Source organism: Chrysemys picta, chromosome 5 (assembly GCF_011386835.1).
Source record: "Chrysemys picta bellii isolate R12L10 chromosome 5, ASM1138683v2, whole genome shotgun sequence".
Classification (NCBI taxonomy): domain Eukaryota; kingdom Metazoa; phylum Chordata; order Testudines; family Emydidae; genus Chrysemys; species Chrysemys picta.
In genome coordinates, this window is record NC_088795.1 from 96,848,548 (window position 1) to 96,861,567 (window position 13,020).

Sequence of the window (13,020 nt, forward strand, 5' to 3'; positions counted from 1 at the left end):
GCCTCCACACAGGGGGGCTGGGGTACCTCGACCGGGGGGGCGTAGGCATGCTGAGCTATGGAGGGCACCAGTTCCTCAAAGGTAATAGCACCTAGGAGTCGCATGTGTGTATAGGTAATGTTCACCTGGGTCATTTGCATACGGACCTGCAGGTAGTGTTTCCACTTCCATAGGGTTTGGGCCTGGGCTACTCCAGTCCACGTAAGCGGGCTCTCGTCCCGGACCCAACCCATAATCGGAAGCGGAGTACGCACCTTCACAGGCTCTGCGCCTGTTATGGGCTCAGTTTGCTGGAGAGCCCATACTACTGTGAGCAGCTGCTGTTCAAGGTGTGTATACCGCTCAGCTGAGCCTTGTAGGGATCGCGACCAATACCCTATGGGCTCCTTCCGAGATGAGGCTTGCTGCCATAGCCCCCACGTGGCCACATGGTCAACCACTGTTACCTCAAGTTCAAAGGGGGTGCCCCGTTTACCTGGGCTCAATATTGCATGCTGGCTGAGTGCCTCTTTAGCCTGTTGAAATGTGGCATGCTGTTTGGCACCCCAACTAAATGTGGCTTTCTTCCGGATTACTGCTTGTATGGGCTGCAGGATATACCCTAGATGGGGAATAAACGTGTGCCAGTACCCTAGGAGGCCCAAGAAAATTTGGGCTTGGCTTACATTAGTGGGCTCTGGGAAGTGGGTAATTGTTTCAATGGCCTTCTGTGGGATTTTACATTGAGGCCCTGACCAAAGTATGCCCAGGAAGATCATCTCCTAGCAGGGCCCCTGGATTTTACTGGGGTTGACGGCCCATCCCCTGGCCGCCAAGACCTGCAAAACATTGTTCTTGGCCTCGGAAAACGCCATCTCGTGGGGCCCACTCAGTAAAACCTCATCAATATAGTGTTCCAAAACCACCTCCTCTGGCAGAGTCACTTGCTCCAGGTCTCGGTTAACTAACTGATGGCAGATGGTAGGGCTATGTTTATAGCCCTGGGGCAGCACGGTGAATGTATACTGCCGGTCCTCCCACGTAAAGGCAAATTGATCTTGGCTCTGCGGGGCAATGGCGATGGAAAAGAAGGCATTCGCCAAATCCACCACCACATGCCACTGCCCTACTTGCATTGCGAGGCGCTCCATGATGGAGACCATGTCAGGAACTGCTGCCGTTAGGGTTGGGGGTGACCCTGTTCAGATTAGAGACTAACAAATTTATTAGAGCATAAGCTTTCGTGGACTACAGCCCACTTCTTGGTATGCATCCGAAGAAGTGGGCTGTAGTCCACGAAAGCTTATGCTCTAATAAATTTGTTAGTCTCTAAGGTGCCACAAGTACTCCTGTTCTTTTTGCGGATACAGACTAACACGGCTGCTACTCTGAAACCTGTTCAGATTGCGGTAGTCGACCGTCAGGCGCGAGGTTCCGTCCTTTTTGCGGACTGGCTAAATTGGGCTGTTGAATGTGCTCATGGTGGAACGGATGATGTCTGCCTGGAGCAATCCTTTAACAGTGGCGGTTATTTCCTTGTGCCCACCAGGTATCCGATACTGTTTGGTATTGACTATTGTGGTAGGAATCGAAAGCACCATGGGGTCCCACCCCGGATGCCCTCGCAGCATGGTTACGATTGCTCGCACATAAAGCGGGCACCCAAAGTAAAAGGGTCCCCACTGAGTGTCTATGGTCTGCCCTTGGAGGAGATCTATGCCCAATATGTACTTATGAATGGGGGCGATTAAGATGGTGACTCGCATGGGCAGGGCCTTCCCGATCGCCAGCCTTAACTGCATCAGCGCAGCCCGAACATCCGCCCCTCCGATGCCGCTTACCATTAACGACCGGCCCCGACGGAGCGGGGTGCCATGCAGTATAGTCACCTCCGCCCCCATATCCACAAGGCCATTACTCGTTGTCGCCCCCGGCTAGGCCAGTAGATCTCTACTGGGACATAAGGGCGGTGGTCCCCCACTTCAAACCGCCTCACTTCCAAGGAGGGGGCGGGAGGGACCTGCCACCCCGTCAGTATTGGGCGGGCAGTTTCCACTCAATTAGTCCGCCGGCAGGGCAGACGGTTGTGCCCGCTGAGGGGTGCCATCTGCCTTGTTTTGGGGGCCCCCCCTTTGTCCTTGGTGCGCTGTTTAGGCTTGAGTTGTAACCAGCACCTTAACAGCTCAGCGTTGGCTTTTCCATCTACCTCCTCTAAGGGGGTCCCCACTTTCAGTAAGTCTTTGAACATAGTGTTGTGGCTAACCCTCTCCTTTTGCTTTATGTTCACCTGCTGCGGCTTGGTGGTTTTCATCATACCATTAATCTCTGTCAATTGCATCATGAGCTGTGCCTCATCACCAACCGACCCTGTGGCCCCTCCAACCATCGGGAGGATCATTGCCTTCAGGTGGGGGGGAGCGTTCCGCAGGAGTCGGGTACGAATGATGCGGGTCAGCACCACAGCGTCAGGCCCTTCAAAGTCCTCGGCAAATATGCCGGTGAGCATTCCCAGCTGTCGGAGCTGGCTAACCCCCTCTGGGATGGAAGCCCACTGTTCTAACCCGTCATCCATGTCTGCGGGCGAACTCCAAATGGTTTTGATAGACATGGTTAATGATGACATAAGGGAAGGATATGGAAAGTCCGTCGTCATGGCGGCCTCTGCCTTAAGGCTCCTACGAAGGAGGGGGTCTGTGGTCAGAGAGCCCATCCTGCCTTGCTCAGCAGGGGTAAGGGTAATCACGTTCGCCCCCTCATCGCACAATCGTAGCAGCCAAGCCAGCAGCGATTCTTTGGGGCGCTGCTTGAAACGTTGCACGAAGTTCTGTATCTCAGAGGATTTAAATTCCCGGATAGTATCCCTTCTCACCATATTATCATTATCCCCATGTGGCCCCTTGTAGCGCGTCTTGACAATGGGCCGCAGTTGCGGGTAGAGTCCCATCCCCCTCCCCGGGGGACTCATCTTCACTTGTCTCCCAGATGTCCCCGTCCCAGATCTCTGGGTCCCAATTGGTTTTGCACACCAGTGCACGTACGGCGGGGGGGCACACGTCCCGCCGCCCTCCCTTTCACCACCGGCGGTTCGCAATGCGAGCCGCCATGACCGCTCATCAGTGCTCCAACCACACGGCCCGTTCAGCTGTACCAGTGATGACCTCCTGGGTCAGTGAACGTGCCTCATTTGCTTGCTGCAAATCAGCCTCTAACCGTCCTATCCTCTGGGGCTGAACCAGCAGTGCCTTGTCCACCGCGCGGAGCGCAGTCAGGAAAACCCATCCCAGGTCTTGCTGCTTTATGCTCTGCGGGTCCTGCTTTATCCAGCCCGAGCTTGGATATCAGCTCCTCCAGCCTAACTGGGATAACCCCCAGCTCCTGCTCGAGCTCCGGCCATGCGGCGGGGGCATCCATCCCCACCAGCTTATGAGCCACCGGTGCCCACCGTCCCGTGGTGGGCCACCCAGGGATGTGGCTCTTTCCCTCCCCATTATCCTTCCTCCCCCAAAGAGGCATACCCCCACTGGTATCCTGTTCGTGATGCCAATTGTGCCCGCAAGGGGGGCTGTGATACCGGAAAAAGAATGACACTCAGGCCTGAGAGTAAAAAGCAAGGCTTTACTGAAGGAAGAACTTACACTCCAAGCTGCGTGGGAAGTCCCAGGGCGCGCAGGGGGGCTGCAAGGAACTCTGACCGTTTGGGACAGCTGGCCAGGCAGGACTCCACTGAAGGGAGTCCGCTGCAATGCTATATCCCCCCCGCACTTATCTCAAGGTTATATGGGGTCAAGAGCTGGCTATATTCATTGCATTCATAAATCATACATATTATAATAATATAATAACCAGTGCTGCATTCAGAACACTTTTGATTTCGGAATTAAATGTCTTAAAATATATTAAAACCACTAGTCTTCATTCAGGATTAAATCCATGGGAAATTTGCTGTTTACCCTTTTTCAAAATTATAGACTGCTCATGTACACATCTTTGCAGGCAGGGGTGCTGGAACAATTTGTATAGTGGGGGTGCTGAGAGACATTGAACCAAACTGTAAACCCTGTACATAATGGAAGTCAGGGGGTGCAGCAGCACCCCCAATTTCTCTTCTTCCGGCACCTACATATGAAGGGTTAATGGTTTATGGAAAAAAACAGTGGTTCTCTAACAAATGTGATGCTTGCATAGAAATGGCCCAAGGAGTTTATTAATACAAATGCTTTGTGTTTAGTTGTTCTTTTTCCCCCCAAAAAATAATTAAATTAATTTCTACCTGCTCTTGTTTTTCCCTGCTGTGTACAACACTCTCATTGTTAATTAGTGTATTTATTGTATAATGACAGAATTGTTTTCTTCATACAGCCTACTGTGGTCTATTTATATTAATCAATTTAAATAATGTTATTTAATTAATCAACCTTCACAGTCCTGATGAAGTCACATATTTTAAGAAGTTATTTTTTTCATTATTTTCATCTTTATTTCCTGTTGAGATGACAAAGATATTAATTAAATTCAGTTTTGACTGCTTCTTTATGTTCCATCCCCCACCTCTTTCTGTAAATCATGTCCTACCTCTATGGATGTACTCTCAAAAGGCACTTACAGTTTCCTATATTTGGATTTAAATCATATCTCAGGTTATCTGTATGACCTATAGTGCCACCGACCTTTAAACAAAAGCAAGTGAAAGTAGGGTTACCATACGTCCGGATTTCCCCGGACATGTCCTCCTTTTGTGTGCTAAAAATAGCGTCCGGGGGGAATTTGTAAAGCACTCACAATGTCCGGGATTAGCAGAGCGAGTGGCTTGGAGGGCTGCAGGGAAGTCCCGGGCTGGACTCAGGAGCAGCTGTAGAGGAGACGGATCCGCCCTGCATTCTGAGCCAGCAGCTCCCTTGCAGCCCAGTCCAGCAGCACTGTGCAGGGCCAGACCGGGTTTTGTTGTGCAGGGCCAGACCGGGTTTTGTTGTGCAGGGGAGCTCAGCCACGTGTCCGGCTCGGCTGCACAGAGCCCAACACTCTGTTCTGAGCAGCAGGGTAAGGAGGTCAGGGGGCAGGAAGGTTCTGGAGGTGGAGGTCAAGAAACGGGGGGGGCTTTTTGGGGGGAGTGGAGAAAGTTTTGGGCAGTCAGGGTACAGGTAGGGGGTAGGGTCCTGGGGGGCAGTTGGGGGGGTGTCTTAGGAGGGGGCAGTTAGGGGACAAGGAGCGGGGGGGGGTAGGGGGCTGGGAGTTCTGGGGGGGAGCTGTCAGGGGGCAGGAGTGGGGAGAGGGATCGGAGCAGTCAGGGGACAGGGAGCAGAGGGGTTTAGATGGGTTGGGAGTTCTGGGGGGGGCTGTCAGGGGGCAGGAGTGCGGAGAGGGATCGGAGCAGTCAGGGGACAGGGAGCAGAGGGGTTTAGATGGGTTGGGAGTTCTGGGGGGGGGCTGTCAGTGGGTGGGGAGTGGTTGGATGGGGCGTGGGAGTCCCAGGGGTCTGTCTGGGGGTGGGGGTGTGGATAAAGGTTGGGGCAGTCAGGGGACAAGAGGCAGGGAGGCTTAGATAGTCCTGGGGGGCAGTTAGGGGCAGGGGTCCCAGGAGGGGGTAGTCAGGGGACAAGGAACGGGGGGAGGGTTGGGAGGTCGGGGGGGCGGGAAGTGGGAGGGGCAGGGGCGGGGCTAGGGCGGGGCTCCTCCCGTCCTCTTTTTTGCTCGCTGAAATATGGTAACCCTAGTGAAAGGGTGCAATCAGCTCCTGAACTACTTACAAATATCATCACCATTCTAAATCCATGCAAACCCTGGAATATTGCTGATCCTAAGACTGTAGCAGGCCATGCTACTCAGCAAGAAGACCTGTCTGCCATGGGAGCTCAATAGCACAATCACCCCACTCTAAGGACATGGACTGTGGAGCTGAAGCTTGTCAAAATAAAATTTGCATCTTGGATGAACCACACTCCTATCTGCAGTAATGCTCACCTCAGGGACTATTACTGTTCTAAGCTATGGTTGCATTCATGGACAGTTACACAGATGGATGGGTTTGGGCTGGGGATTGGATGGAGTTGTTTAAAATTAAATGCTATACAGTGCAGAATGTAATTGCTACTTGTCTCCTTGAAGAGGAATGATATGTAGACTTGTGAAATGTGTAGGTCCTGGTCCAGCTTTTACATGCATTGATTAAATTCAGTGGATTTACTCAGAAGTTATACTGAGATGAGCACGAAATCCAACAGATATTACACCTCTACCCCATCCTTGGGAGCCAAAAAATCTTACCGTGTTATAGGTGAAACCGCGTTATATCGAATTTGCTTTAATCCTCTGGAGTGTGCAGCCCCGCCCCCCCAGAGCGCTGCTTTACTGTGTTATATCCAAATTCGTGTTATATTGGGTCACATTATATCGGGGTAGAGGTGTATTTTATAACAGAAACTCTGGGAGTAATGCATGAGCTTCCTGCAGCCAAGCCCCAAGCAGTGCCTTTAATAAACACTTTACTTTTGCAATCTCTTGGTTAATGTTAGCAGGAACCTCTTAGTGGGAGCTATCATTCTATTCATACTTGTAGAAATGTGGGATATTTTTAACCTTAAGCTACGTATTTCCCCTTTGCTGTTCTTCCCTGGCTAAAAGCTTGTGGCTGAGCTAAGACACAGAAGCATATTCACACTGGCCATTGGCCGCTACATCTGCCTCAATATTAGGATGATTAATGAGAAAAGAATATAATAAATGGCTGTCCATGGCTTATTTCAGCAACAAAACTGTCCAGTGTGGCTTCTTAAAAGTTCTCCCACAATAATAAATCTGGTAGTGACTCACAGAACACGCTCCGGGTACCCTTGGATGTCATGAGGTATACAAAATGACACTGCAGTTTCCATTATAAGAAGCTATGGAGGCTAACTTTTAGTTGAACCAGACTTTTATTTAAAAGGCTTTGAATTCACATGAGCATTTTGATCATGAAATTACGACATTGGTCCTAGTGAGCAGTATGATCAATTCAAAGAAATACAGATTTTTCCTAAAAATATTCAGACTCTGAGTCATATTTTGGTAATTACTTTTGAATGGCTGATTTGCTTTTAATTCTGTAAGCATTTAAGCCCCAAGCCTACCAACCTTATCCATGCAAGACTTGTAAATGTATCGGCTCCTCCTGTACAGGGGCCTTGGTGGGGCAGTGCAGGAGAGAGAAGGTATTGTATTCAGTCTCCAGAACAGTAATTCAAAATGGAAAATCTAATCTAGAGAACTTTCAGCTAACTCTGACTCCTGAAACTTTTTTATACACCAAAAAATGTTTATTTGGAAACAATGATTGTAAGTTTACATTAAACCCTCTAAAATAAAATCCATTGAATTCCCTTTTCACGGTTAGTATTGGAGAATGTGAAAACAAGGAGACTTTTTACTTTTACTTTCACCAGCAAATTGCTTAAAGTAATGGGATGTAGCAACCAGTGACATGAAGAGAATGTATCTAATTTTCTTTCTATATAATCAAGAGTCATGCTGATCCTCTGCTTATGCTTTAGGGCAAAGCTATGTTCCTCCTCCCCTCCCCCTAGTTGGTCCTATTACTTGCTAAGATTGGGGTCAAGGGACTGTGACCGAGATCCTGATCTAATTTGGAAATGTGCAGATGGCGAATGAATCTCCTGCCAGCAGGGACTGGCCCACCCAACAGAGCAGGGGATGCTAGTGACTTTGCAATGCTGTCCCCCGCTCCTGGCGGATTTAGTGCTGGTTGGAGGGCCAATAGCCTGTTTTTTTTTTTTTTTTTTTTGCAGCAGTGAATCTGACACATTAACTTCAATGGGACTACTGCAACTAGAATTCCTATCTAAAGAGAGACAAAGAGAGAAATCTCTTCCCTCAATTTGATAATCTATGAATGTTACTTTTGTTCTTACTTATGCTCAGCACAGTCAAACCATATAGTGTCTATAATCCTATGATTTTTCCCTATATAGTTTTAAAATGTGTTCCAAATCTTCATGCATTCTTTCATTTTTGTCCTCTAATATATATGTACCTTTCTACATAAGGCTGTGTCTGCAAGCTCTATTAGAAATTCCTTTCTGAGTAAAAAGAAGAACAGGAGGACTTGTGGCACCTTAGAGACTAACAAATTTATTAGAGCATAAGCTTTCGTGGACTACAGCCCACTTCTTCGGATGCATATAGAATGGAACATATATTGAGGAGATATATATACACACATACAGAGAGCATAAACAGGTGGGAGTTGTCTTACCACCTCTGAGAGGCCAATTAATTAAGAGAAAAAAAACTTTTGAAGTGATAATCAAGCTAGCCGAGTACAGACAGACAGTTAGATAACAAGTGTGAGAGATTCAATGTTTGTAATGGCTCAACCATTCCCAGTCCTTATTCAAACCGGAGTTGATTGTGTCTAGTTTGCATATCAATTCTAGCTCAGCAGTTTCTCGTTGGAGTCTGTTTTTGAAGTTTTTCTGTTGTAATATAGCCACCCGCAGGTCTGTCACTGAATGACCAGACAGGTTAAAGTGTTCTCCCACTGGTTTTTGAGTATTTTGATTCCTGATGTCAGATTTGTGTCCATTAATTCTTTTGCGTAGAGACTGTCCGGTTTGGCCAATGTACATGGCAGAGGGGCATTGCTGGCACATGATGGCATATATCACATTGGTAGATGTGCAGGTGAACGAGCCCCTGATGGTATGGCTGATGTGATTAGGTCCTATGATGATGTCACTGGAATAGATATGTGGACAGAGTTGACATCGGGGTTTGTTACAAGGATAGGTTCCTGGGTTAGTGGTTTTGTTCAGTGATGTGTGGTTGCTGGTGAGTATTTGCTTTAGGTTGGGGGGTTGTCTGTAAGCGAGGACAGGTCTGTCTCCCAAGATTCTCACAGATCTTGGGAGACAGACCTGTCCTCGCTTACAGACAACCCCCCAACCTAAAGCAAATACTCACCAGCAACCACACATCACTGAACAAAACCACTAACCCAGGAACCTATCCTTGTAACAAACCCCGATGTCAACTCTGTCCACATATCTATTCCAGTGACATCATCATAGGACCTAATCACATCAGCCATACCATCAGGGGCTCGTTCACCTGCACATCTACCAATGTGATATATGCCATCATGTGCCAGCAATGCCCCTCTGCCATGTACATTGGCCAAACCGGACAGTCTCTACGCAAAAGAATTAATGGACACAAATCTGACATCAGGAATCAAAATACTCAAAAACCAGTGGGAGAACACTTTAACCTGTCTGGTCATTCAGTGACAGACCTGCGGGTGGCTATATTACAACAGAAAAACTTCAAAAACAGACTCCAACGAGAAACTGCTGAGCTAGAATTGATATGCAAACTAGACACAATCAACTCCGGTTTGAATAAGGACTGGGAATGGTTGAGCCATTACAAACATTGAATCTCTCACACTTGTTATCTAACTGTCTGTCTGTACTCGGCTAGCTTGATTATCACTTCAAAAGTTTTTTTTCTCTTAATTAATTGGCCTCTCAGAGGTGGTAAGACAACTCCCACCTGTTTATGCTCTCTGTATGTGTGTATATATATCTCCTCAATATATGTTCCATTCTATATGCATCCGAAGAAGTGGGCTGTAGTCCACGAAAGCTTATGCTCTAATAAATTTGTTAGTCTCTAAGGTGCCACAAGTCCTCCTGTTCTTCTTTTTGCGGATACAGACTAACACGGCTGCTACTCTGAAACCTTTCTGAGTAAGTCATTCCATCCTTCTGTTGCCTAGATATGATTCTCTTAGTAATGATAAAGCTATTAGATATCCATTTTCACATTGATTTAGGGACTCCATTAATTCCTGAAACATGTTGGAATTCATACTCATAGCTGTACACTTATTTTTCTCCAAATATTATTCCATTATTATTGCTACTGTTCTACAACATATTTTAACATTTTTTCATTCAAAAAAGATTCCTATAATAACCTAAAACTTTTCAGCTGTTTCCACATTTATTATTGCCACTTAAACCAAGTATGTTCCTATAATCTATAAAGTTTATAGATTTCAAGGCCAGAAGGTTTTGATCATCTAGTCTGACCTCCTGCATAACACAGGCCATAGAACTTCTCCAAAATAGTTCCTAGAGCAGATCTTTTAGAAAAAAAAATCCAATCTTAATTTAAAAATTGTCAGTGATTGAGAATCCACTGTAACAATTGGTAAATGGTTAATTACCCTCACCTTTTATGAAACTACATGTGTTTTAATGCAACATCTCCCGCAGTTTTATAGTGCCTTTTTTTTTCTAGATTTGTGTCCCGTCTTCATCAATGCATGGGAAGTTTAGTCTTTTTTTGCCCTTGACGTGTTTTAGATAAATAGGAATTCCGGTTTGCAGACTTAACAAACAACAATATATTGTGGGGCATTGATAACTTTTATACCGTAAGCATGATTTGATAGGTCTCTGAGTTGGTTTTGGCAGACTTTTCCCTAAATACTCTCTAAAAAGCAAATATTGCCAATGATAATTAAATTAAAAAGGCCCAATATTTTACAAACTCCAGCTTTACTCAGATCCCCCAGCATAACATTTACTGGTTTATGCTTCTTGTTACACTTATATAACTATAGATGTCTAGATTCTGGGATGGAAGTTGGTGTTTCTGGAAGGTTCATTCCATGATTTCCAGGAATGTACTTTAGTATCATTATATTTTTGTTTTCAGGTCTTTGTGTGTCTTCAGCACCTAATCCTCTACACTGATGGCTTTTCTAAATTATGATTAAGCCTTTAGTGAAGCTTTGGTGCTGAAATGAGGTCCATATGACCAGACCCATGTGCCTGCATAGAAACCCACTGAAATCAATGGTCCTCTGCATAGATGCAGGCCTCAGCTCTCAGGAGTCCAATTGTGAAGTCAGGGCCTAAAGACCTGGTCCAACTTCTATTGTTTTCAATGGAGATTGAGTTGGGCTCTCAGTTTGTGAAGTCATTTGTTGTAATCACTTTGACCGCTAAAGGAAGCAAGAATTTCCACTTTTGTATTCTGCTCCTCCCCTGCAGCTGTCACGGAAGCTGCAAGTGGCCATCTCACTTGCCTATGATTAGAATTTTCTCCAGGTGTGTCTGTTCCAGGGCTTCTTGCATCAGTTACTTTTCTGGTGTCTGAGTGCACCGCTTACCTGTCTTGGGGTGGAATTTCACAATTCTCTCTCTCCCAGAGCTGGATCTGGTTACAGTGCCATATTTACAGCAACTTATTACACTGTAGATCTGACTGGAATCCTTTGTTTCTTCCATTTGGGAGCCTGTGACCAGTGATACAATGACCAACAGACTACTTAAAACAAGTATGTTGTTAGCAAATGGTACACCACATTAGAGAAAATGATCTCAAAGCAACAAACCCACCATGCATATTTAGATTCATTTAATCTTATGCTTCATTACAAGCCAAGTTTGAAGGGCTTTCTCTTGAGGTAAGGGAACAGAACAGACCCAACTTACATTACTGAAGGAAGTCCAGTAGATCCTGGAACCCAGTCTGGTCTCTGTTTGACTTCCAGATGTTGTGTCTCCCAGGCTGTTCTCTTATCTCAGGGAAAATTCCCTTCTCAAAGCCTCCCTGTGGGCCTGACCCAATTCTTGTATTGCTTTCGGAGGGAAAGGGGGGCTAGGTGAGATGTGTTCATGTTGCCTTAAGAATGGTTTTACCATTGGCCATCCAGGCCATTCAACAGAATGCCCCTGTGATTATTGTTCCATTGTTTGGCAGTCAGACTCATTCAGCCTTAATGGCTTGCATTCACAGGCCTTGTGACTGTGGGGGGATGTCTGACAATGTCTTCTCCCTCTGACTCCAACCCTCCATGTTGGGAATCCTACACATAAAATGTATTTTGGGGTTCAGATCAATAGACCTTTTTCCAACTAAAAATGCAAATTTGGCATGAAACATTTTGCAAATTCATGCTGGTTTTCCTGAGCAATCCTGTAGAAAACAAAAAATAAAAGGGCAAACAAAATTCTGAAAATGCCAAAACATTTCATTTCAACATTTTCAAAATGAAGCATTTTGATTTTTTGATTCAAAATACTTTTTTTCATTTTGAAATTTCCTTCTATATTTAATTTTTTTAAAAGAAATAAAAAGCTCTAAATCAAAATAAAATGTGTCATTTGACCGAACAATTTTGTTTGTTTATATATCACTTTTCAGTTTGTCAAATTCAAAAAACAAAATTATTTCAGGTCAACTCAAAATTATTATTTTTCTTTTTTTTGGTTCTGTCAGCAAACCAAAAATCTGTTATTCACACAGCTGTAATTACCAAGCACTGCTAAATTAATCACACCAGGTAATCACTTATGTCTCTTTATAAAGACATCATAAGTATCAGTTTAAAAAATAGAGTGCAACTACTTTGAGTCAAATTTTCCTCTGGCCTCAAATCAGCCTCCAATGTTACAAATGTTTATGCCAGCAAACTTGTGTCAATAGTGACCATTGCCAATCTTTATTTCTAGAAAATAATTTGGGTGCACTACCTTTCTCACCTACCCTTCGGATGACAGTACCTCGTTACTTAAAAACCCCTTAACAACATTGGTCAGACTGAAACCTAGGTACAATTTAACTCAGAAAAACATTTTAATTCTCAAATCAGTACTTTGGTATAATACTGCAATTTATTTTTTTAAATAATTATATTATCATCACAATCTAATCTCTAGAGCATTAGTACTTAGAAGACAAGCTTGCAAGATTTATTTTTATGGAGAGCAAGGTTTCTAGCCTTCTATCACTTTCCTTCTACACATGTTTGGAGTCTACATAAATCTACTCGTAGATCTTTCCCTTTGGTTTCAGATTTGGAATGAAAACAAGCTGCATATGGGTATGAGCTGTTTTGTTGATGGGCAATTCATATATCAGCAACACTGACTTACCAGCTGTTCACAAATTTCACAGACACTTGTTCTGTTTGCCATTCTGTTGGTCTACCTTCTACCTCATCTGGAATTGATGGTAGCTTTCCACAATAAA